Consider the following 25,265-nt stretch of genomic DNA (forward strand, 5'->3'; position numbering starts at 1 on the left):
AAAACCATATAAAGAATCATCCGACAAGATTCCAACCTCAGCCCATAAAATGGATTTAGGATTGGAGGCATTGGGAAAGTCCTGAACTAGATAGGACTGAACCAAAGGAAGCATCACATAATCTACAAAGTAAATTCAGGTGAGTTTGCTATACCTATGGAACTTACTAGTAATGTGATGGAGATGCAATTAATTCCTAAGGAAGAAATTTTTGAAGAATTAAGTAAGCTTAGAGAAGAAGTAGCTGTTACTATGAAATGGATCCATACAGGGGCTATTGAAGTAGTAATAAAAATAACTTTTAAGGAAGGAATTGATTCAAAAATACATTTATCGATAATGGATAGAAGAATCAATAACTTTGAGAGATGGTTGTCTTAGAACAATGATAGGAAATTTGTATGTAGGAAAACTGATGTTTGACATTCATCCTAGGATTGCATACAACCTAGCAGACCAAGATTTTAGTAGAGTCTTAACCCTTCATCAAGATTTCAAAAGAAAAGATCTAATGAAAGAAGGTAATAACCATATTTTATAACTTATAGAATAGCTTATGCCCTTTCCAATATGCATCATTCAGATTTATTTCTTAGGAAAGAGTATATTGAGATTCCTAGAATTTTCAAAAAAATCGCCAAGGTAATGACACCAGATCCTATTAAGATACCTAGAATAGGTGGTGTTGATATTATTATAAAAGATCACCCAGTTTTAGATCGAACATTTAGCTCTAGGACTGAGTTTAGTAGTCGAATGTCCTTCTCGGAAGATAGGATTATAGGCTACAGAGGAAAGGAGAAACAGTTATTAAAAGCTTTAACTCCTCAAGAGATTAGGGTAGATAACGTAAAACTTAGATGCCCTAAAGGATGGAAAGAAATAAAAGTTATATTTGACATCAGTAAGAAAGAAATTTTTTTCCCTTATGATGACTTATACCATTTGCAACAACCTATTGTTGAAAAATATAAGGGCATGCTAGAAATAGCAGGCTATTAAATTTTAGTTGCAGGTGTTCCAGGACGAGAAAATGGGAGTATGACTTTGGGGTTAAGTTTCCTTGAAGATCATAAACCATGGGGAAGAAAAGGTAACGGAATGGAATTCAGTCTTGATGGTGTTACCATAAGGATTGAATGACGAGTCCCTTTTCTATATACATATCTGTTGGTATGTTCTATGATCAATATAAGACAGAGTATTTTGCAGCTTATATTGATTCAGGATCAAGAATTTGCATGGCAAAATCTGGAGTTTTCCCTAAGGAAGCAAGAGAAACCTTACCCGTTATTGCAGGAAGGGATTTTTCGCAAAAATTCCTGAAACTCAATAAGGGAATACGAGAAGCCATAATCATGATTAGAGGAGCATTTGGATCGCCCTGGTTTAGGGTAAAAACACCTCCTATATACTTTCATGATACAGGTAACAATTTCATTCATTTGCAAGATATATGCAGGATAATTGGAGGAATCCGTTAATCTTTACTACTAACTGTGGTAGTGAGATACAGGTGTTGCAAAGAGAAAAGACATTTAACAGGATAATGCCAATAAATTTTCGCAGAAAACGTGGTGATTTTGATGCCAGATTAACTCATCCAAAAATATAGGATAAGAGAAAATTTGGTAAGGTCCGTTTGTCTTTCGGGCAGCAAGGACTCATAGATAGTGATAGCTTCTATAAGGAATCCGAGGAGGAAATTCTGAACCTTAAAGAAGCACTACTGGAAATGAAGTCGCTAGACATCAGTGAAGAGAGCAGGCTTTCTCTTGAGAATGTCAAGAGGCTTATCCAGCGGAACTTCAGTGAAAATCCTCTGGCTTGGTGGGATAGGAACAAGATTGAAGCTACTCTAAAGGTCAAAGATGAATGCAAATACGAGTATGTACGATACAAACCTATCCAGATGAACATGGGGGATAAGAAGGATATGCAGATGATAATCAAAGAGCATATCAGTCTTGGACTCATTGTACCTGGAGTCTCTACCTACAGTAGCCCTGGATTTCTGGTAAGAAACCATGGTGAGATTAAGAGAGGTAAACCCAGGTTGGTTATTAACTATCAAGGTATTAATAAGATATTAGAATTTGATAGTTATTACATTCCTAGTAGAGAATACTTAATTGATTGCATTAAAGGGGCAAAAGTGTTTTCTAAATTCGATTCCAAATCTGGTTTTTATCAGATTAAGATGGAGAATGAATCAAAGAAATTTACTACATTCTCTACACCAAAGGGACAGTATACTCTGGAATGTGCTTCCAATGAGTTTAGCTAATGCACCCCAGATATTTAAAAAAAAAATGGATAATCTCTTCAAAGATTATTTCGAGTTCATGTTCATCTATATTGATGACATACTAATTGCATCCAAAAATATGAAAGAACATATTAAACATCTTGAAATAATTTTCGATGCATGCCATAGAGAAGGTTTAGTACTTTATGAAAAGAAAGCTACTATTGTTGTCAATGAAATTGAATTTCTACGAATTCTTATTGACAAAACAGGTATTGAGTTAAAAGAGCATATTATGGAGAAAATTCACAATTTCCAGAGGTGCTCAAAGACAAGAAGCATCTGCAGAGCTTCTTGGGAGTTGTTAATTTTGCAGGTATCTTCATTAAGGTTCTTGCAAGATACAGAAAGGATTTCCGACCACTCTTGAAAGAAACGGAGAGTTCAAAGTGGAAATGGGAAGAAATTCACACAAAAGGGTTCGTGAGCTGAAACAGGTTTGCAGTAACCTGCCAAAGCATGTTATGCTGCAGGACGAGGATGAATTGGTAGTCTATACAGATGCCAATGATTAAAGATGGGCAGCAGTGCTCATGAAGCAGACAACTACAGGGGAAGAACCTTGTAGATATATAGGAGGGTTGTTCTCAGAACAACAAGCCAAAGTTTGGCACATCAGCGAGAAAGAATTCTTTACGATTTGGAAGGCTTTTGAAAAATGGCCTTTATTTTTACTTGCTAAAGAATTTACTTTAAAAGTTGATAATACTAATGTCAAAGCTTTCTTAAAGAATAAATTAGAATAAAAAATAGAGAAAGCTCGTATTATCAAATGGCAAGCTGAATGCCAATATTATTGTTATAAAATCTCATGAAAACGTTCTTGCAGATTTCCTCACGAGAGATGGAGGCATCTGAAGCAAACTCCATCATGTTGAGACTCAGGCACCTTCAGGAAAACTTCGAGGAGCTTGACAGAAAGTTCGGACAGCTAGCGAATGCCCAAGTTGCTGGACAAATTCAAAGAGTCGATCTAGACACTGTCCAGGTCGCAATAAGGAATTCCTTATTAGCATCCACCTCGCTACGGAACGAATTACGAGAACCAATTCGGAAGGCGTCACCTTTGAGGATGACTCACGAGTTGAGGGAGCATGACCCAAAACATGCCTTTAGAGTACAGGGCTCTAAACCTGTAGCGTTGGATTCAAGTACATATTGCACAAGGCTATCACCAGAATATGGTGAAACGACAACAACTGAGTCTCAAAAAGTGCAAACTCCTGATGATTCAAGTCAACCCAACACCTCCAGGGTTAAGGAGGGAAAGATTAGCCTTAGGTCGATGACAGACACCTCTAAGGTTAATACTAACGAGTTAATATCTTCTTCTGCTTGGCAGGACTACCAGCGTATGTGGAAAAATTAATTTCCCGCAAAGGATTAAACCCAGGCAAGACCATCATCGAAACATCTGAAAAATATAATAGGATCTGAATGTTAGAAGGGTCAAAACCAGAAGATGTTCGGGAATGGTATGATTTTGGAGCTCTTGCTTCAGTTCATACTATGTCACCAAGTTTTTCGAAAATCTCAAAACTTCCGGAGTGGATTAGTGGGGCAGTTTTTGATTAATGGCAAAATAACCCCCACCTAAAGTGAGGCGATGTTCTGGAGATAAAGTTCGTATCAGTTACTCCAGAAACGATGGGAAAGGGGTCTCATCCAGCATTTCATTTCATGAAATTGCAGAGGCCAGACATGGTGGCTTTCAACAAAATTAAAGCTGCCTCAGGCGAAGCTCCCCTGGTATCGGCCATTACTGAAGATAGTATCTCTACCAGAAGAGCTTGGGGTTTATGGGTCTGTCTCATGGAGATGGACAAAGTCAAGTATCCATTCAAAATCTTCTCAAACAAAGTGAATAGACCGTTCCTATTAAATTCCATGACAGGAAAAAGCACTGAGTTCGCAAAAAGCTTATTCGAGAAAAAGACGATGCTAATCTGGGAAAATAAGTTGCCAACGATGGAGGCCACAAGGATGAAGACGTGCAATATGTTGCATGTTGGGCAATGGCATAACCTATTGTGCCCTTGCTGTTAAAAACAAGAAAAGCCCCTGTTCGGGACAAAGATTCGGGTCACGACAAACAAACCCGAATTAGACCAAGACAAGGGAAAGAGAAATATTTTTATCAAAAGAAGTAAAAATTAAACGATATAAAAAATCAAAAGGATAAGACTATCGGTGGAAAAGGACGAAAGCCAACAGTCAGCAGAGTAGGAAAGACAGTTGGAAGTCACATGGCCTACAAGCCATAATGACCAGTAGTTGGAAAGGACGAGGCAATGACAAATGCAGTGACGTCATTCGAAAAAGACAAGATGATGATGGGAGCAATGACATCATCAAAGAACCAAGTTGGAGTTTGAATTTGAAGTTCGTGGACGCCTATAAATAAGGAGGTAGTGAAGCAGAAGGGGATCATCAGAAAACTTCTCCTACTCTTCAAAGCATTAAAGATCTAAGTCTTTTTTAATCTACTGTAGTATTTTTCAGTTTATGGGGGTGTCCCCAACAAGTCAAGACCTATACACCATGAGAGGTTAAACAGTTGTCTTCTCCAATGGAGGAATGATATCTATGTAATATTTTCTATATTTCTTCAATAAAAGTAAGGCTTCTATTCAACTTGTTTGTTCAAAATTTTATTAAGTCCCTATATTGGAGTCCTTTTACGCCCTAAGGTAGGAAACAAAATAGGGCTGTGCTGTTTTGTTACTGAAGGAACCAAGTGCCTGCGAACCATCTGCTGCGATTGTGGTTGGAAGAAGTCCATAAAACTGAGGATTTGGAATACCCGAAAGCAAGGCGGTCAAATCAAGGTATGAATTTATTGGGTCTTAATTTATTTCGAAAATATGTTGGGCCAATTTTTTAGCTTTAGGGGTTGATTATTAGAGATAAGCAAGAAGATATGAATAAGAGACAAAATACTGCTGAAATTCTAGAAAACTTTGGGACCATTGGTGTACTTTCATAGCCCACTCGCATTCAAAACGCGTGTGGTCCAAATTATGTGCGGAGGGGATTTTTCGAACATTATTTTATATTACAGGGAGGTAATTGATAATTTAATTTTCACAAGGGGCTTTTTGAATATTTCCATTATCACATGGCAGATTTCTGGATTTTTACCTATTCTTCTAGCTTAATTTATTTGCGTCAATAATCTATTTTAATAAATTAATTGCAATAGGAACTTTGTTACATTTATGTATCAGATTTTGCTACAATTTTACGCTAATAATATTATCTTATTAGTGGGGAGAAGCATTAGCTTATTAATCTAAAAGCTATTTATTTTAAATCATTGTTTGCAATAGCTATTTATTTTTAAGGGTAAAATACACTTTACCCCTAAACTATTCATCATGCAACAATACCCCCAAAACTAAGAAATGTAGCATTTACCCCCAACAATTAAATTTTAGATAAGATTATCCTTATATTATACACACATATATATATATATATTTATTTAGTTCAAAGGATTTTTTTTTTTTTGGCAAATTTGCATTTAAATTAAAATTTTCTTAATTCAAAAAAATATCTTTATTTATAAAAAAATAAAATATAATTAGTGAGTTAAATACTTTGAGTTTTATTTTTTTACAAACTCAAAGTTAATACACAATAAAAATTAATGACAAGATTTTATTAACTTGGTAATAAAATTAAGTTATTAACTATTTATTCTTTCAGATAACAATTAATAATTATATATTGGTTTTCTTAACATTTTTTTTAAAAAAAGAATATGATAAATATATTCTTTCATATTTTTCCAAAAATATTTAACTTTTGGTTACGCATATATATTATTTGTTAATTTCTTTTAAGAAGCATATATGAGTTGATCATTATATTATATTTATTGTGTATCTACTATATATAGATATATTAATTTATACTCAACTTTAATTTAGATTCTTCACTTGCCAAAAAATAATTTGGTGATGATTTAATGTGCAAAATACTAAAATATATTGAAAATAATCTAATTATTCAAGGCATGAAGGGCATTTTTGTCCAACTAAAAGGGGTAATTATTACATTTATTAATCTATGGGGTAAATATTACATTACGAATAGTTTAGGGGAGCAAAGTGTATTTTACCCTATTTTTAATTATAACAATTTGTTGTGATTAGATGTTATATGTCTTCTAGTGTGCATAGCATGGGACACACGCTATAGATCAATTGTGGTTATAAATAACTGATATTAATAATATAATTTTGATTTACACTAGAAATAAAGAAGAAAAGACTAAACATATATGTGTAAGAAAACATAATTAGTCAAACACAATGAAGAAAGAAATAAGATTGATGGATGTAGCAAGGTTGGTTCATAATGCAGCAACCCCACAATAACATTCTCAAAATAACAACACCTATCTCACCATTCTTAATAAAAGTCAACGTGTGGTATGTGTTTGATTTTATGATAATCCTCCCCTTCTTCACCATCCACGACTCGTGCCCTTTTCTCGAATTCTTCTGGCATGGATACAATTAGCAGTTCTTTGAGAGTTGTGATGAATTTCAATCCAACCGGAATCATCTCCAATTTATTGCAGCGACGAATCTCTAGAGCAGAGAGATTGGGCATTGCTCTTTTCTCAACTTTCCACTCAACTAAATTAGGCAACTCTACCAGAATAAGTGTTCTGAGTTGAAGAAATCCAGATGCCCCACAAGCCATCTCTCTGCCCACATATGCATTGTTATACAAGGAAAGTTCTCTTAACACAGGAAGCTTCTCTAGAATTTTCATTGGGTCTTCCTCAATTCCTGAATTGATAAGGCACAATTCTATCACATTTTGATATAGTTGAACTTCATAGGCGGGTAATTTGCTCACACGGCATGGAATATTCAAGACACTTAGTGAGCGACACATCAACAACCTCCTAAGAAGAGTTGAGTCATCTTTTTCCTCATTCACATTGCGCATATCTTGCATATCAAGTTTTATGTCACGATATTGGTCTTGATGATTTAAGATGTGATCAACAATCATTGATAGACTTTCTTCATCCGAAATTCTTTCGTCTATTACTCGAAGCTTCTGCATATTAAGAAAATTGGTCATATCACCTTGTGAACTGTCGAACCCGATTAATGTTTCCAACTCATTCAACCCATCCAATTTCAAATTTCCACCTCCTATGATGGAGCTACGATCAGGCAAATATAGATGCCTCAAACTCCTCATTTTATGTATGAAGTTAGGCAATTTGATATGATCAGCTACTTGTAGATTCAATGACTGAAGATAAGGTAGCTTGCACACATATACTGGCAGCACTTTCACTAGACTGTCCTTGATACTCAACAGCTTCAGCAGGATCAATTTTCCAACCCCTTTTGGCAATTGCTCATTCTTAAATTGGTAGCCTTCTAATATTAAAATTTTCATAAATTTGAAAATACCAAAATTAAGACCTTCCATGTGGTTCCAATATCTGTATGGCCACCCTTTCCAAATGAAAAGAAGAGATCTTAAGTTTTTATTTTTCCAAATATTCTGAATATCACCATCACCCAATTCGTCCAAATGGATAGCCAACCTACTTGTCTTGCAAATTGAAGACTCATCGGCTCTACTCGTCTGTCTATCTACAACTTCTGTAAATCCTTCTTCTTTTCCTTTCAACAAACACAAATCTCGCATCAGATCATGAAGCCGGCATGATTTGTACCTACTATATATCGAATGTTCATGCATTTCTACTTAAATCATATATTTATTTACCAACTCAAACAAATAGCGTTCTACAACATCACGCAAACTTTCTCCTCTTCCTCTATCTTCCAAAGAAATCATTCCTTCAGCCATCCATAGTAAATATAGATTTTCTGTTTCTATATCTTCATCCTCTCGGAAACATCCCAAATACAAAAAACATGACTTCAAATTGTAAGGAAGCAAATTGTAACTCAAATTTAGTATTTGCTCTACTCTTTTGTCTTTCTCCAAACCTTTCCCACGTTGAAGGTACGAATCAAGATTTCTATAGACCTTTTCCCATTCAATTGATTTGTTTTCACGACGAAGAATTCCCCCAATAACTGAAATAGGTAATGGTAGACAACCACATTTTTTTACTATCTCCTTGCCATATTCTTCGAACAATTTTATTTCAGTTGTAAGTAGCTCTGCATACATAATAAAATGCCAATTATTTACGTTTGTTAATTGAAAATAATATCAAATTTGAATTTCTTATAAAATGGTATAGTAATTTAAACAAATCAAAATGAAAAAACTTCTCCCTATACTTAAAAACAAATAAAAAAAATAGAAATAAAATCTGAAAGCATATTTGTACATATTTTATTGAGAGGAAAGACCAATGCAGAACACATTAATTAGACATTATATATTAGTATAAATAATTAATTATGATCAGTTTTATAATATTATTCTTTCGTACTTTATAAATATATAATTATATTTAAGTCACTTTCTAACTAGATGTGACACTCTTTGATTATTGTTTGAAACTCTTTTTATTAACTTATAACTTCAATTGTCGAATTAATGAATAAACCATCTCAAATAATTAAACAAGTACTTGCAAAATATTAAAGATGTCAAATTGCTAAATTTTAGAATGATACTATAAGTTTATTAATGTATACATGTTTATAATTAAATACACAAAAAATGTTATAAAAATTTGAATTTACGAAGTACATTGATATTTGATTATTAATAAGAGATTTTCTATTGTGGGATTATCATCATCTAAGTTCCTAAATTAGTAATTTTAACATAAATTTCATTAAATATAAGTAATTTTATTTTCACTAAATTGCATATCTTGCAATTGATTTATTTTTTGTTGTGTCCTTTTAGTTGGATTATTTTTAACTAAAATAATCAAATCACTTTTATTATCAACTTATTTGTTTTGCAGAAATAAAAGTAATTTCAACACTATTTTCATGAAATTAATACTACAAAGTATTACGACAAAGGAAAAAAAATACAACATTAATCATGTAAGTCAGTTGGTGATAATTTTGGTCTTATTCAAATTAGAATTTGCAATTTGATCATATAACTTTAAAAATTGCAGCAGTTTTAGTCCTTTCTACCAATATTTGGCAAAAAAAAAACTTCACATTATCAACCGTATCAATACCTAAATTATGGGTTTCGAACAAATTTGGTAATACGAGAGTGGAACATGTTTTCTTTTTCAGGAAATAATAACTTGGCTAAAGAAAATTACAACTTGAAAAAACTTAACATATCATGAAATTGAATAGATTTATACAATAATAATACTCGACATAAATACCATTGAAAACAATACAATCATAGGGATATTTTAGTCCAATCAAGAATAGAAAGAAACCTATATTAATGTTATTCATACTTAGATATAGACATGGGTTAATAACAATTAGGTCCCCAGAAAATACGAAATTTCACTTTCCCCAAAAAAGTTTAATATTTACACTTACACCTTTTCCGAAGGTTCTCACACTTGACCCATTTTCGTTAGGTGTTGGACAAAAAATGATAAAGTTAGCAAAAATAAATTACATAAATTTTTAATTTTACCTCCCATTTAATATTTTCATATATATTTTTGTACTTGTAAAATGATAAATATAATAAATATACATATATGAAGTGATGTTAACATCATTTTCTTTTGCCTTAAAAATACAAAATTATTACATGGGAATGTTAAATGAGAGGTAAAATTAGAAATTTATATATATTTATTATTTTTTTGTTAAAATCAGCATTTTTTGTTCAAACCTTAGCGAAAGAGAGCCAGATATAATAAACAAAGAATTTTGGAGGGGATGTAATATAATTTTAACACTTCTTTAAGAGAATGTATAATTTTACATTTCAAAGGAGTCTAAATGTAATTAATCCTATAGATATTGACATATAGAAAGATATATATAGTAAGATTTGTAACAATGTGCATTTACTGTGTACAAGTAATCAAACTCTAAATCAGAATAATGTTTTGATAGTTAGTAACAGAATGTGCTTCATCTGATTGCATCACTAATGATATAACTAACCAATACATAATATGAATAGCAGAGAATTTATTTGGAAAGAACATTTTAAAATCAAAGGAATCGTGTGATTTTGTCTTAAAAGAAGAAAAATGACAAACTAACCTTGTGAATAGTAGTTCGGGAGTGCTATCTTTTGAAGGAGTTCCCATCCTTCATCTTCATCCAAACACTTCAGATTGTGGACGTATCCTGTGGAAGCAATGTTTTGATTTCTAGTCGTGAGCAAAGCTTTGCTATCTACCTCTGCAATGGGAAAGGCACGCCTTAAGCAATTCCAGTGATCAACTTCCCAGACGTCATCCAAAACTAGGAGACATTTTCTCTCTCTTTGTACTTGGTACAACTTTATGACCAATGTAACTTCGTCTTGCTCCTCACTTTCATTCGGAAGAAGTTGCTTTAATAGTCGTTGGAAAATAGTTTTGGGTTGGAATTGCTGGCTTACACAAACCCAAGCACGATATTTGAAGCACCGCTGCACGGCCTCCCCATTGTAAATTTTAGTAGCAAGAGTGGTCTTTCCCAAGCCTCCCATGCCACATATGGAAATCACTCCATTTGATTTCTCATTAGTTGTCAGAAATGATTCTAACTGTTTAATATCTTCCTTCATTCCCACAAAATATTTTTCAACCTCATGTCCATACGTTTTTCTTGACCAATCGGTATCATCTACCAATCTTGATGAGTTGTCTCCTACACTCATGGACTCCGACTGTTTGGTGAGGTCGGACATATGAGACTTGATATCTTTAATGTCTTCTCCGATTTGGTGCATTCTCGACCACTCGTTCAATATACAAGTAAATCTTTTGAGAACCTTTTTAAGGCTTTTTCCTTCTCTTCTGGACACCACTTCAATAGCATATCTGTCTAGTACATTCTCAGCTTGAATGGACAAATCGCAAAGTTCAGCGACCCAATTCTGGACTGTTTGTGAATTGTACCGATCTTGCCTCCTATTAACATCCTTCAAGAAACAGTGCATGATCTTGAGCTGCCTACGGACTTCCTCAACCTCACCGCCTACACTCGATAGAAACTTTGCTTCCTCAATCAACAGGTCCCGAAGTGTTTCAAGAGCTATTGTTGCAACAGAATCAACTATTTTACTTTATATTTGGGTGATTTTCTGGAGAAATGTATTGGATCAGAAGCAGCTAATTGCAAAGTGGATGGATGTTATTGATCTCTTTAATTCACCAACTGCCTTCATTTTATATATGCGCATACCAACTTCTATTCCTACTTGACACAAATTCTACGCATGGTAAAAATTCTTTTCTCCTCTTATCGTTTCTTGCAAATTGGAAGTTTAGATTCTTTCTCTCATATTTCACACTTTCTTGATTCTCGCTTTTAATTTAAGTTAAAGCAAAAGAATCGGGCTACTCATAACACAAGTTCAAGAAATCCCTTTCAGATTTAATTTAAATTCTACTCTAGGTATAAATTCTTTTTTCCTCTTTCACACAAATTTATATTTTTAATAAGTTTGGATTTGGACTTGAGTCTAATAATAACAATTATTGGATTTGGGTATGGGTCTGAATTGACACCCCTAATCCTATCAGTGTATTCATATCAAATTAGTAGTTGGTTTACTATAATACTAGTTATTAATTAATTATATATTTGATATTAATAATTGAAATATATCAATTATTGATGATTGCAGTCGATGTTCATAAATTAGTTCCAAATGAAGGCTATAATGGCGTGGGAGAAGGTGCAGAAGTACTTTGAATCAGGGGCAAATCCTTTTTTGGTCTTGTTAAAAAAGGTAATTTTCATTTTTGGTACCATAATTATGGCGAGTGTCGCCATCCTCTGTTAAGATGCACAAATGAAAGCTAGTAACTCTCTTATTCTTATTCTTCTTTTTATTTTTTATTTTTAAAAAAGAAAGTTTTATAAATGATTAATTCGGCGTCAATTATTTTTTTCTTTTGTTGGACAGGAGACACAACTTGATCGCAATGCTAAGCATAAGGAACTATTCTCTAGATGCTACAAGAAGAAGTAAGAAAAGAGCTGGAGCTGGCCCAAGAGTAGAGAAGGTGGTAGTAAGTTGTTCATAGAAACGATTCTCATTTTCAATTCTAATTATTTTATACTTCTGTTACAAATGGATTTTTTAGTTTCGCAATAGATCTTCTAGAAGATGTTGGAAGAGCAAATGGCCCAAACAATAGCTGGTGGGTAAGATCCTCCAACCTTTTCTAAAGCATCGGTGGGCATTACTGGTTGAGGAATTCCGCAGTTGACGACCAGAGTAGGATACATGTCTTTGGACTGGGTTTAGAGGTCCACAACTCGGCTTTTGAACCATCACAACCCAATCGAACGCATATACCGCCATCCACTGCCATGCCTACGATCTCTATGAATTCTAGATACTCTTGGTACAAATTCTTTCGCTCAAAATTTCTTTGAGTTCATTCTCCATGTTTATTTACAAGGTGGAATTGTCCATCATGAGATTGAATAGATACTTGTATGTTTGGAGACACAATGGACAACTACCTCATCCTCATGGAAAGCACAATTTTCTCTCAAAAGTGTATGTCAAGACAATGAGGCCTAATTTAGTTCGAATCTAAATTTAATTTAACAATGTTGTATTCAGATATGAGTAATAAGTTTTCATATTTGGTTTGAATCTGGGTATTGCTCGACCTAATAAGCCGATGCATGTGGCCCTTCACATGGTTGGACTATACACACATTTTCAAAAATTATTCATGCTGGAATTATTAGTAAAAATAAATTATAATTTAAAAAAGTCATAGATAGATAATATGTGTTGAATTAATAATAAGGATAAATAATATTAACACCTCTTGAAATTAGGCCAAATTACTCAAATGCTTCCGATCTTTTGCCGAATTACAGCTACAGTTCTGAGGGGTGCTAATGTAATATTTTTTTTTAGAGGGCGCATCTGCAAGATTTGCATTTGCCTAGGGGTATAATTGTAATTAAAACTAAAATTTCAGGGGGTGTAGATGCAATTTATAAAAGATAGAGGATATTTGTGTATTTTGATCTAACCTCAAGAAGTGTAAATTTAACTAATATTACAATCAATATGAAACGTTCGACTTTATCAATATTCACAAACAAGTGAAAATTAGACAAGAAGTTCGGTTCAAATTCAATTCGATTAAAAGAGTTGAATGGAACTTATGAATTTTGATTTTGTAATTATCTTTTCCTCTAACTCGGGCCTTCACTTGAAGTGTTCTGTCATGTCATTAATAATTAGGTTTTTTAAGACCGGTGCTGAATCTCAATCCATTCGGAAGCATCTCCAATTTATTGCAAAGATAAAGCTCTAGCGTAGAGAGATTGGCATTGCTCCTTTCTCCACTCTCGCCTCCACTAAATTTGACAGCTCAGAAGAAGATTTCTGAGTTGAGGAAATCCGCAAGCAAAGTCGTGGCAACATAGAAAGCATCTCTAATATTTTCATTGGGTCTTCCTCGATCTTTGAATTCTCAAGTGTCAAAACCTTAACATTCTGATACAACATATGATACTCATATGTTGGTAATTTACTCACACCACACTCAATACATAAGTTACTTAGTGAGTGAGTTGAACCATGTTTTTTCCAATTTACATTGTAATATTATCGAACAAAAAGTTTGTGCATAAATTGGTCTTTGATGATTTAAGATGTGATCAACAATCATTGACAGGCTTTCGTCATCACTAATAGGTAAATATTATAGTTGGTTCCTTATATTTGCGTTTAAAATTACTTGAATTTTTCAAATTTATTTTTTACTGTTAACATTCCTAAACTTTAATGTTAGTCACATATTGGTCCCTGTGACCTTTTCTGGACGAGAATGTGGCCAGAACATTTTTTTAAAAGTAAACAACAGGACACACACTATAGATCAATGGTGGTTATAAACAGCGGATATATAACATAATTTTGATTTACACTAGAAATAAAGAAGAAAAAACTAAACATATATGTGTAAGAAGACATAATTAGTCAAACACAATGAAGAAAGAAATAAGATTGATGAATGTAGCAAGGTTGGTTCATAATGCAGCAAGCCCACAATAATATTCTCAAAATAACAACACCTATCTCACCATTCTTAATACATGTAAATGGTTGGTATGTGTTTGATTTTACGATAATCCTCCCCTTCTTCACCAACCACGACTCGTGCCCTTTCCTCGAATTCTTCTGGCATGGATGCAATTCGCAGTTCTTTAAGAGTTGTGATGAATTTCAATCCAACCGGAACCATCTCCAATTTATTGCAGCGACGAATCTCTAGAGAAGAGAGATTGGGCATTACTCTTTTCTCAACTTTCCACTCAACTAAATTAGGCACCTCTTCCAGAATAAGTTTTCTGAGTTGAAGAAATCGAGAAGCCCCACAAGCCATCTCTCTGCCCACATACGCATTGGTAGACAAGCAAAGTTCTTGTATCACAGGAAGCTTCTCTAGAATTTTCATTGGGTCTTCCTCAATTCTTGAATACCAAAGGCTCAATTCTATCACATTTTGATATAGTTTAACTTCATAGGCAGGTAATTTGCTCACACGTCATTGAATATCCAAGACATTTAGTGAACGACACATCAACAACCTCCTAAAAAGAGTTGAGCCATCTTTTTTCCTCATTCACATTGCACATTTCTTGAATATCAAGTTTTATGTCACGAAATTGGTCTTGATGATTTAAGATGTGATCAACAATCATTGATAGACTTTCTTCATCAGAAATTATTCCGTCCAATACTCGAAGCTTCTGCATATTAAGAAGATTGGTCAAATCACCTTGTGAACTGTCGAACCCGATTAATGTTTCCAACTCATTCAACCCATCCAATTTCAAATTTCCACCTCCTATGGTGGAGCTGCTACGAGGCAAATATAGATGCCTCAAGCTCCTCATATTATGTATGAAGTTAGGCAATTTTATTTGTTTACCTACTTGTAGATTCAATGACTGAAGATAAGGTAGCTTGCATACAGATACTGGCAACTCTTCCACTAGACTGTCCTTGATACTCAAAGCTTTAGCAGGATCAATTTTTCGACCCCCTTTGGCAATTGCCCATTCTTAAATTGGTAGCCTTCTAATACTAAAATTTTCATAAATTTGAAAATACCAAAATTAAGACCTTCACTGTGGTTCCAATCTCTGTATTGCCATTGTTTGCGAAGGAAAAAAAGAGATCTTCGTTTTATATTTTTCCCAATATTCTAAATATGACCATCACCCAGTTCGTCCAAATGGATAGCCAACCTACTTGTCTTGCAAATTGAAGACTTGTCAGCTTTTCTCGTCTGTCTATCTACAACCTTTAGAAATCCTTCTTCCTTTCCTTTCAGCAAACACAAATCTCGTATCAAATCATGAAGCCGGCATGATTTGTACCTACTATATATCGAACATTCATCCATTTCCACTTGAATCATACATTTATTTGCCAGCTCAAACAAATAGCGTTCTGTAACATCTAGCAAACTTTCTCCTCTTCCTCTATCTTCCAAAGAAATCATTCCTTCAGCCATCCATAGTAAATATAGATTTTCTGTTTCTATATCTTCATCCTCTCGAAAACATCCCAAATACAGAAAACATGACTTCAAATTGTAAGGAAGCAAACTGTAACTCAGATCCAGTATTTACACTATTCTTTTGTCTTTGTCCAAATCTTTCCCATGTTGAAGGTACAAATAAATATTTCTACATACTTTTTCCCACGCAATTGGTTATTTTCTTGGGGAAGAATTACCCCAATAACTGAAATGGGCAGTGGTAGACACCCACATTTTTTTACTATTTCCCTGTCAAATTCTTCCAACAGCTTTATTTCAATTATATGTAGCTCTACATGCAGATTAAAGGGGCGCTAGTTATTTGTTAATTTAAAATATTGTATCCAATTCCTTATGAAATTATATAGTAATTAAAACAAAACAAAAATAGGGGAGTTACACTTTTGTCTTTTGCTTATATATAAGACCACACTGTCCAAAATGTTGGTTACTTTCAGTTGCTCTTTTTATCATTACAAATGTTAATGAAGAACTCAAGATTGGATTGTAAATTTGGTTTAGAATGACCCTCTAGTCATAGTGATCTTACTACACATAACTTTATTTTTGTTTTAGTAAAAGGATAAATTAGAACAGGCATTTAGTCCCTTAAATTAGAACTTAAAATCACTCTAGTCTTTTAAGTTTATTTCTTGATTTGATTTTCACTAATTTTTATCTTTGCCTTAATTTAGTCCCTTTGACTAATTATTTGCGCAAATGTGGTTGAATTTCAACTTTTTGAAGGTTCAAATTAATGGTTAAAAATATATGATTAGTAATCATTTTAATTAGCATTGTTACTTAATCTTTTTGTAGCTAATCAGAGAAATAAGATTCAAAATCAATCAAACAAAATATTAAATTTTACAAGCAAACCTTGTGAATAGTTGTTTGGGAGTGCTATCTTTTGAAGTAGCTCCCATCCTTCGTCTTCACTCAAGCACTTGAGCTTGTGAACGTATCCTGTGGAAGCAGTGTTTTGATTTCTGGTAGTGAGCAAAATTCTGCTGCCCGACTCTCCAATGGGAAAGGCGTGGCTCAGGCTATTCCAATCCTCAACCGCATACCTTTCCAATATAATCTCAGCCTCAGTGGCCAGATCTCGAAGCTCACTAAGCCAATTTCGGATTGTTTCGGAGTTGTCCGTATCTTGTCTTTTACTAGCATCCTTCAAGAAACAGTGCACGGTGTTGAGCTGCCTACGGACATCGTCAACTTGATCGCCGACCCCAGATAAAACTTTCACTTACTCGATCAACAGGTCACGAAGGGTTTCAAGAGCCACTGATGCAACAGCTTCAACCATTTCCACGATTTCCCCGAACGAAATTGCCGGATCTAGCGGCCGATCGACGATTGCAAAGGTATTTCAAGATAAGGCGTGGGTTTGGATGAGTTGTCAATACTATTAGGTTGTGAATGAGTAATGGAGATTTGATTCTGATTGCCTGAATGCATTTTTTTTCTTTTTGATAATTAATTATTGGACTGTCTGTGGGGTAGATGATTTGCATATTTGGCCTAAATCAGTTTGATTACATAAGTTTAATTCAAACACATATTATATATCTATGAATTTTTTTTGTATTATAACTTATTGGAATAATTATACCTAAACCCTCTTATTTATAGTTTATTTACACAAACTATTTATATTTTTTTAAAAAAGTACACATACATCCATCAGATACGTCAACATCGTGTATATAAATAACCCATATCTTTTAAAGAGTTGAAGGGAAATTTTGTCCCCCAACTTTAGCCATTTCATATTTTAATCCTTTAACTTTAAACAGTTGCAATTTAGTCTGTAACTTTTCAAAAACACTCACTTTTAGTCTTCCAGTCGGATCTACTAGATCTGGGCAAAATTCAGACAATTTTAGCAATCAACAGTTTCATTAGGACAGGACTAAATTTGTCAAAAAAAATAAGGACTAAATGTGTAAATTAAAAAAGTTACGAGATGAAAAATGTTAATAACTTAAGTCATAGGATTAAAAATATATTTTTTTCAAATTTGATTTACTTGAAATAAAGAAAAAAAATCAAAGATGTAACAGAATGGAAAGCCATGTATGATTCAAACAGTGATAATATGCAAATTGAACCTCTAGAGGGCTTAATGATTGAACTTGTACATATATGCAAATTGAAGAAGTCCCTTTATGGAAAGTGGACAATGTTGGAGGAGGGAGACTGAGCTGAGAGACGGAGCTGAGAGACTGACTGGGAGATCTTACACCTAGCCGTCGACACCTGCCACTGTATCCGCCGTGGCTTCGCTGCCGCGCCATCGTCGGAACTTCTCTGGCGCGTTTTCGGCCATGCGCAATAGATCCAGAAACGCCGTCTGACGATCTATCCAGCCGTGCCGCGCGTGCCCAGAACTTGGCCCTGACGCGCCGCCAATCGCCAGCCGAAGGTCGCGATTTTCACCCCTTTTTCGACTCACCACCGTCTTTCTCAAATTCTAGCGCGGTCCCGACGAGACACCTGCCGAAGCTCATACCATTCGACTCCCCATCACGAGGCGAACATTTCCCATAAATTAATTTTGGGTTTCATTAATGAGAGAGGTTGGGCTTTCTCCTTAACCGTGGATTCTTCCCGTCTTCGATTCGCCGGCACCGGAGCTCCTCCCGGTAGGGACCACCACCAATCGACTCATCTCCTCCGTGCGAGTCAAACGAGCCATCTCCCAACAACTTCCATCAAGCCATTGCGTAGATCACGAAATTCCCAAATGCCGCCTGTTGCGCATCCTTTCTCCATCGTTCGACGAGCGCTCACTGACGGAGAACCACAGGTGGACTCGCCTTCCCATGGCCGACCAGCCCCTCCGATCAGCTTCCACCAACAGAACCTCGACGCCTATGGAGACCTTGGTAGCCAACTCGGACGAGTCCGGTTCCAACTCTGACGAGTCAACTCAGAAATTGTCCCCTATTATGCAGAAACAAATTGAGCAGCAGAAATCAATTCCTCTTGTTAAATCATTTGCTGAAGCTGTTGCTAATTCGGCAGGAAATCAGAGTCTCCATCAACATCCCTCCGATCTCAAAAAATATTTTCTGGCTGATCATAACCCCCAACCACTCGGTATCAAGTCTGTTAACCAAGGCCGACCCACTATTTCATTTGCAGATGCTGAGACGGAGGAGCTCGCGGCGCCCTATCGATTTTCCCTTATTGGAAAATTCTCACATGGAGCACCCCCTTACAGTTAAATGCATCAACTTATTGCTAAATTGGGCATTCGAGGCGTGTTTACAGTCAGCATGATCAACTCCAAACACACCCTTATCTCTCTTTCAAGCGAGTCAGACTACTCCCGCTTGTGGCTACGGCGCATTTGGTTTCTTCAAGATTTCCCAATGAGAATTTTCAAATGGACGCCTACATTTACTCCGACGCAAGAATCATCTGCCGTTCCTATTTAGGTTTGCTTTCCTGAACTCCCTGCTCATTTATTTCGTAAGGAAGCTCTTTTTTCTGTTGCTAGCAAGGTTGGTTCACCTTTATAAATTGATGCTTTAACTCTTAACAAGTCTAAACTATCACATGCCAGAGTTTGTGTGGAAATAGACCTGTTAAAACCTATCATTGAAGAATTTGACTTGCATATTAATGGTGTAACCATAGTACAGAAAGTTGTTTTTGAATATCTACCTGAATATTGTTCTCTGTGCAAGCATGTGGGACATAAGGATTCTGATTGTTTTTTGAAAGGTAATGCCCCTAAACCCCCACCCCATAATAAGATCAGCCCTAGTCATCAATAATTTGCAGGAATTGAGACAAAACAAACCCGTGATAGAGGTAAAAAGATGACTGTGTCAGTAGGCCGTCCTACTGCCGATCAAAATTCAGAAGGAACCAAAGCACCACTTCCCTCTAAAGAAGCTGAACGTTCAATAGCTAACGAGCCAGAAAAGGGGGACAAAGATCAACAGGAGAATGACAATCAATCGGAACAGATTCAGAGCCATGGAAAATAGGGGAACTTAAAGATTGACAACACAAGAACTCCAAACACTAAAACTTATCAGGGAGCTGCCATACAGGGATGCACCTCCCACACTACTTTGACGCCTCAAGGAGAAAACTGCAGAGACAACATGGACAACTTCAACTTGGATGATCCCTTAATTACAGAATTAATGGACAGGGATTGGAATGCTTAAAGTCATGAACTAAGTTCCATAAGCAAGTTGAAAGTCAGAGGAAAAGCTAAGAAGACCCCAAAAAGTGGTGACAAGGGTTGCACTTCAACAAAGGCAACAGGAACTAGAATCCTTTTAAGAGGAGAATGTAGCAACCAAAAACAAAGAAATAAGCTGCTTTCTAAGATGGATATCATTGAGATTCAAGCTACCCAGGAAACTAGTGAAAGTGAGGCTCAGGACACCAAAGAAAATAGTGACAAAGATGAGGCAGTCACACCAATCTACAACAGATTTCAAAGCCTGGATGACTGTGACTCACTTCTGGAGCTTGACACTGAGCTCCAACCACAATTACAAGCAAGAGAACAGGAGATCTATCAAATGGCTAATGACATAGCACTAGAAGCCAACCTCCAGGAACACATTTTGGAAGACTCTACTATGTCTAACAATTAAAGAGAAATAATTCCATGGAAGATAACTCTCTTAAAACAGGCAAAGGTAGAGGCAAAAGAAAAAACAACAAAGGTAACAGTACTACTAGGATCCTCCCTAAAAGGCACACCAGGTCTGTTTTCTCTTCCTTCGTGGTATTAGTAAGATAGACAAACAGAAAATTCTTTTTGACATGCTTTTAACTCATAGACCTCATATTTTGATTTTGCTAGAACCTTTTATTCATGTTGAAGACGCCTCTTTCATTCACAGGTTTGGTTTTCATTCCGTTTTGTCCAACATTTCTAACAAAATCTGGTGTCTTGCTGAGGTTGGTCTTGATGTTCAGGTGGTACAGAACACTAATCAACTACTTCATGTTAAAATATGTTCTATACTTCTTCAAGAGGACATTTTTTGTAGTTTTGTATATGTCAAATGTTATAGGAATCCCAAGAGAGCCTTGTGGGAAGAGCTTAAAAGACTGTCCCTCAACAAGGTACCTTAGATTATTGAGGAGATTTCAACACTATGCTTCATACCCATGAAAAACACTATCAGTAGCTTGGGCTCTATTGAGGACTTTAATGATATGGTTTTGGATAGTGGATTAACTGATGCAGGATTTGAAGGGGAGCCTTTCACGTGGACTAACAAAAGGGTTTGGAGGCGCTTAGATAGAGTCTTATATTCTCAAGAATAGGCTGAATTATTCAATTCCACCAGAGTTTCACATCTCCCCAGAAGATTGTCAGATCACCACCCTCTGTTAATTACTGCCACTAGAACAGAGGACAAAGTTTCCTCCTCTTTCAGATTTCAGCATATGTGGATTATGCACCACAACTTCCAAAATATGGTTAAACAATCTTGGGGTGCCCTAATCCAGGGATATGGTATGTATAGGCTGCAATAGAAGCTATATAGACTGAAGGAATATCTAAAGCAGTGGAACAAGGATAATTTTGGCAATATCTTCTCTCTAGTGGACCAAGCCAAGGCTACTGCTAATGAAGCAGAGAAGCAGTTTGATAGGCTGCCTTCTGAAACCAATTTGATAAACCTAAATAGACAAAATGCTGCTTTGGTCCATGCTCTAAAACTTGAATATGAGTTTTGGAGGCAGAAAAGCAAATTGTAAATGGCTTGAAGCGGGAGAAAGGAATACCAAATTCTTTCACGCCTCTGTCAAAAAGAAAAGGTTGAGATCCAGAATCTCCAGAGTGATGGAAAATCAACAAGAAATCACTGACTCTGCTCAAATTAAGGAATCTATTGTTCACTTCTTTGAAAGTCTCTTAAGTGATACTCCTGCCACATCTCTTCCTCATGATTTTTCATTCCAATTTCCTCAAATTCATCAAGATGTCCTCTTTAACCTCTGTCAACCACCCTCCCAAGATGATATCAAAGAGGTTGTCTTTTCTATTAATAAAATAGTGTAGCTGGGCCTGATGGTTTCTCTTCAGCATTCTTTCAAGCGTGCTGGAATACTATCGCAGAGGATGCCAAAACAGCTGTCATGGATTTTTTTAGGGGCACCCCTATGCCCAAAAGCTTCTTTGTCACATCTATCATTCTTATCCCTAAGAATGACTCACCCTAATCCTGGTCCGAGTTCAGACCTATCACCCTCTGCAATGTTACCAATAAGATCTTGTCCAAGCTTCTTTACACTAAAATCTCCCAAGCTCTTCCTAACCTCATTTTCCCATCTTAGAGTGGCTTTGTGCCTGGTAGGCTCATTGCCGACAATATCCTTTTAGCCCAAGAAATGATACATCATCTTGACATGAGTCATAGCAAAGGGAATCTTATTTTAAAATTGGATATGTCTAAGGCTTATGACAAGGTGAACTGGAAATTTCTCTATGTGATTCTTGAGAAGATAGGTTTCCCTTCCAGATTTATTGTCCTCATCAAGCACGCTATTGAACATTGCTGGTTTACCATTCTGGTTAATGGAGAACCATCTGGTTTCTTCAAATCATCTCAAGGCCTTAGACAAAGTGATCCAATTTCCCCTGCTTTATTCATCCTTGCAGCTGAGGCTCTTTCTAGAGGGCTTAATCACCTTTTCTCAGAATCCTGATATGTTCTATCAGACGGGCTGTAAAACTAGAGTATCTCACCTGGCCTATGCGGATGAGATCATCATTTTCAGCAGATGTGAAGAACACTCTCTGACCAAACTGATGCAATTGCTGGAGCTATATGAGGACAATCTGGCCAAAAAATCAATCATTCCAATAGCTTCTTTATCCCTGGTAAGAAGGCCAATAACATTACCCACAGAATCAAATCCATTACTGGCTTCAACCTCAAGTGTCTTCCTATCACCTATCTTGAAGCTCCATTGCATAAAGGTCATAAGAAGAAATTTTTTTTTGAACCCCTTATTGACAAAATCAGAAACAGGATCAGTGGATGGGAGCATAACCATCTTTCACAAAGGGCAGGCTTCAACTTATTAAAAGTGTCCTGTCCTCTATGCCTGTTTATCTTCTTCAAGTTTTGAGTCTTTGATAGGATCGCATTTTGTGCTTATTTTATATAATATTTTAGATAATATTTTAGCCTATTTTGTGATCAAATGCTCCTAATTAAATATTATTTTGCAGCATTAGGACAAAAGAAATGAAAAATGAAGAAAAGCACCAAAAGGAAAATTCAAACAAGACTCAAACTCAATTTTTGGCAAGAGTTTGGAGCTGCTTGGACTACCTCTGATGAAGGAAGAGTTTAACTAGGATTATAATTTTATCTCTATAAGTCTTTTAGTTCAACTAGGAATCTACTTCTAATCCTAGTAGAACTAGGTATCTAGCTATTATAAATAGGTGATGTAATTCACTTTAAAAGACAACTTTTGAACTCTTTTATTTCTCTATGTTTTTATGATATTTTCTTATTTTAGTTTTCATGCGTTCTTCCTTGAGCATGTCTAGCTAAATCTCTCATTCCGGTTGAAGACTTGGTGAACACTTAAATCCAACGAGTTGTGAGATCTAATTTATGCTTTCTACTTTTATTCATATTGGTATTTGTGTTGTTCTCTGTACTTTTAGTACAAATAATCTGATGTATTGTCAAGAATATTTTCCTAGCCAATTGAACTTGCAAATCCGTAATTGTTTGTTTAGTTCAATAACTAGTGGTAGCACAACATAATTGATTATGTAGAAGTTTTCGATTATGTTGTGGGGAATGCTCAATCTAACTTAAATAAATCCTCGTAGGAATTTATTGGTTAGAACTGGGCCTTTCTAGTTCTTAATGTTGTCGGTAAATTAAATCTTCAGGACGCTCCCAAGGTTGTTTATTGATTAGGGATTTAGTCAACGGACGTTCCTTGACTATCTACAAGGTAAGGAAAGGTAAGGTCGTTAGGTTGTACCAATTGCCATAACCAATTTATCTATCATGAATAATTGTTATCTTTGCATCTATGATCAACCGTGGAATTAAGCGTGATCCTATCTTTAACTGGAATACTCTTCTCTTATATTTATCTCCTCTAATTTTATTAGCTTTTTAGTTTTATTCTTCTTCACAATCAAAACTCCATCTAATTATTTTTATTTTTGAAGGAATTAATTTAAAACCAATCTCTGTGGATTCGACCCTACTCACACATCTACAAAAGTGTTCGTAGGAATTATTTTTGGTGAATTCGACACCCATCAGTCTTCCTATTGGCACTTTGCAAAAAATCAAACAATTGTTTGCCAAATTCTTTTAGGGATCCACTACTGAATACAGGAAAATTCATTGGACTAAATGGGCTTTTCATATGCTATCCTTGTGAAGAAGGGGGCTTGGGTATCAGAAACATTACGGATATCGTCACAGTCTTTACCCATCAACTCTGGTGGTGGCTGAGACAAAACAATTCTCTATGGGCCAGCTTTACTATTAGTAGATATTGTAAAAAGTCTACTCTTGCCTCTACTAAAGCTAAACCGAAGGACTCTAACATTTGGAGAAGAATTTGTAGCATTAAATCTATCTCTCAGGAGAACATTTTTTGGAGCCTTGGAGCTGGTAATGTATCTTTCTGGTATGATTGTTGGCTCCCTGTTGGCACCCTTCATCTCCTCATACAACCTAACAGAGCATCCAATGCGCTGATCAATAACTTCTGGAACAATACACATGGGATATTGGTAAATTGAAGGAGGTTGTTCCTCAGGATATCATAGAGTTTATTTTGCAAATCCCCATTAACCCTCAGCATTAAGATTTTATGCATTGGAAACCATTCCCCCATGGTTTCTTTTCTACCAAATCAGCTCGGGAGATTAGTAGAGATCAAAAACCTTCTCTTCCCATCTTCAAAAATCTCTGGTCTCCCCTTGTCAGGCCTACTATTTCTATTTTTATTTGGAAAGTCCTCCATAACTGGATACCAGTCGACAGCAGACTCAAACAAAATGGCATCTCTCTTGCCTCTAGATGCGTTTGCTGTTTGAAGGAGGTGGAGACTATCCCTTACCTTTTCCTTCATAACAAGGTCTCCCTTGAAGTCTGGAGCTTCTTTGCCTCCAAATTTCAACTCAATATTCCAGTCACGGACACTTTTTTCATGATCCTTCAAGCCTGGAGAAGTAATATTTCTAATCAGCTTCACATCAGAGATATTCTTCCCCCGCTGATCATATGGAACACTTGGACTTGTAGGAATGTTGCCATATTTGAGGGG

General features: G+C 35.6%; 1 long non-coding RNA gene and 2 pseudogenes across 3 annotated transcripts; 1 reads left to right on the forward strand and 2 right to left on the reverse strand.

Annotated features, from left to right (window-relative positions):
* Window positions 1–6,518: 6,518 nt before the first annotated feature.
* Window positions 6,519–17,205, reverse strand: LOC105162310 (putative disease resistance RPP8-like protein 2; annotated as a pseudogene). Its single transcript, XR_016065563.1, has 3 exons — window positions 16,836–17,205; window positions 10,480–11,403; window positions 6,519–8,478 (listed from the first exon to the last, which is right to left on the reverse strand). The product of XR_016065563.1 is annotated as a putative disease resistance RPP8-like protein 2 (transcript).
* On the forward strand, window positions 11,411–14,314 carry LOC148788155 (uncharacterized). Of its 2 annotated transcripts, XR_016065565.1 has the most exons (5): window positions 11,411–11,916; window positions 12,056–12,160; window positions 12,338–12,437; window positions 12,530–12,782; window positions 13,646–14,314. It is a non-coding gene; the product is annotated as an uncharacterized LOC148788155 (long non-coding RNA). The 2 variants fall into 2 exon arrangements; XR_016065564.1 differs by having other exon boundaries at window positions 11,411–12,160.
* Window positions 14,383–16,557, reverse strand: LOC148788156 (putative disease resistance RPP8-like protein 2; annotated as a pseudogene).
* Window positions 17,206–25,265: the final 8,060 nt, after the last annotated feature.

The sequence above is a fragment of the Sesamum indicum genome, linkage group LG5 (assembly GCF_026168435.1).
Source record: "Sesamum indicum cultivar Baizhima isolate 11 linkage group LG5, ASM2616843v1, whole genome shotgun sequence".
NCBI classification, from domain to species: domain Eukaryota; kingdom Viridiplantae; phylum Streptophyta; class Magnoliopsida; order Lamiales; family Pedaliaceae; genus Sesamum; species Sesamum indicum.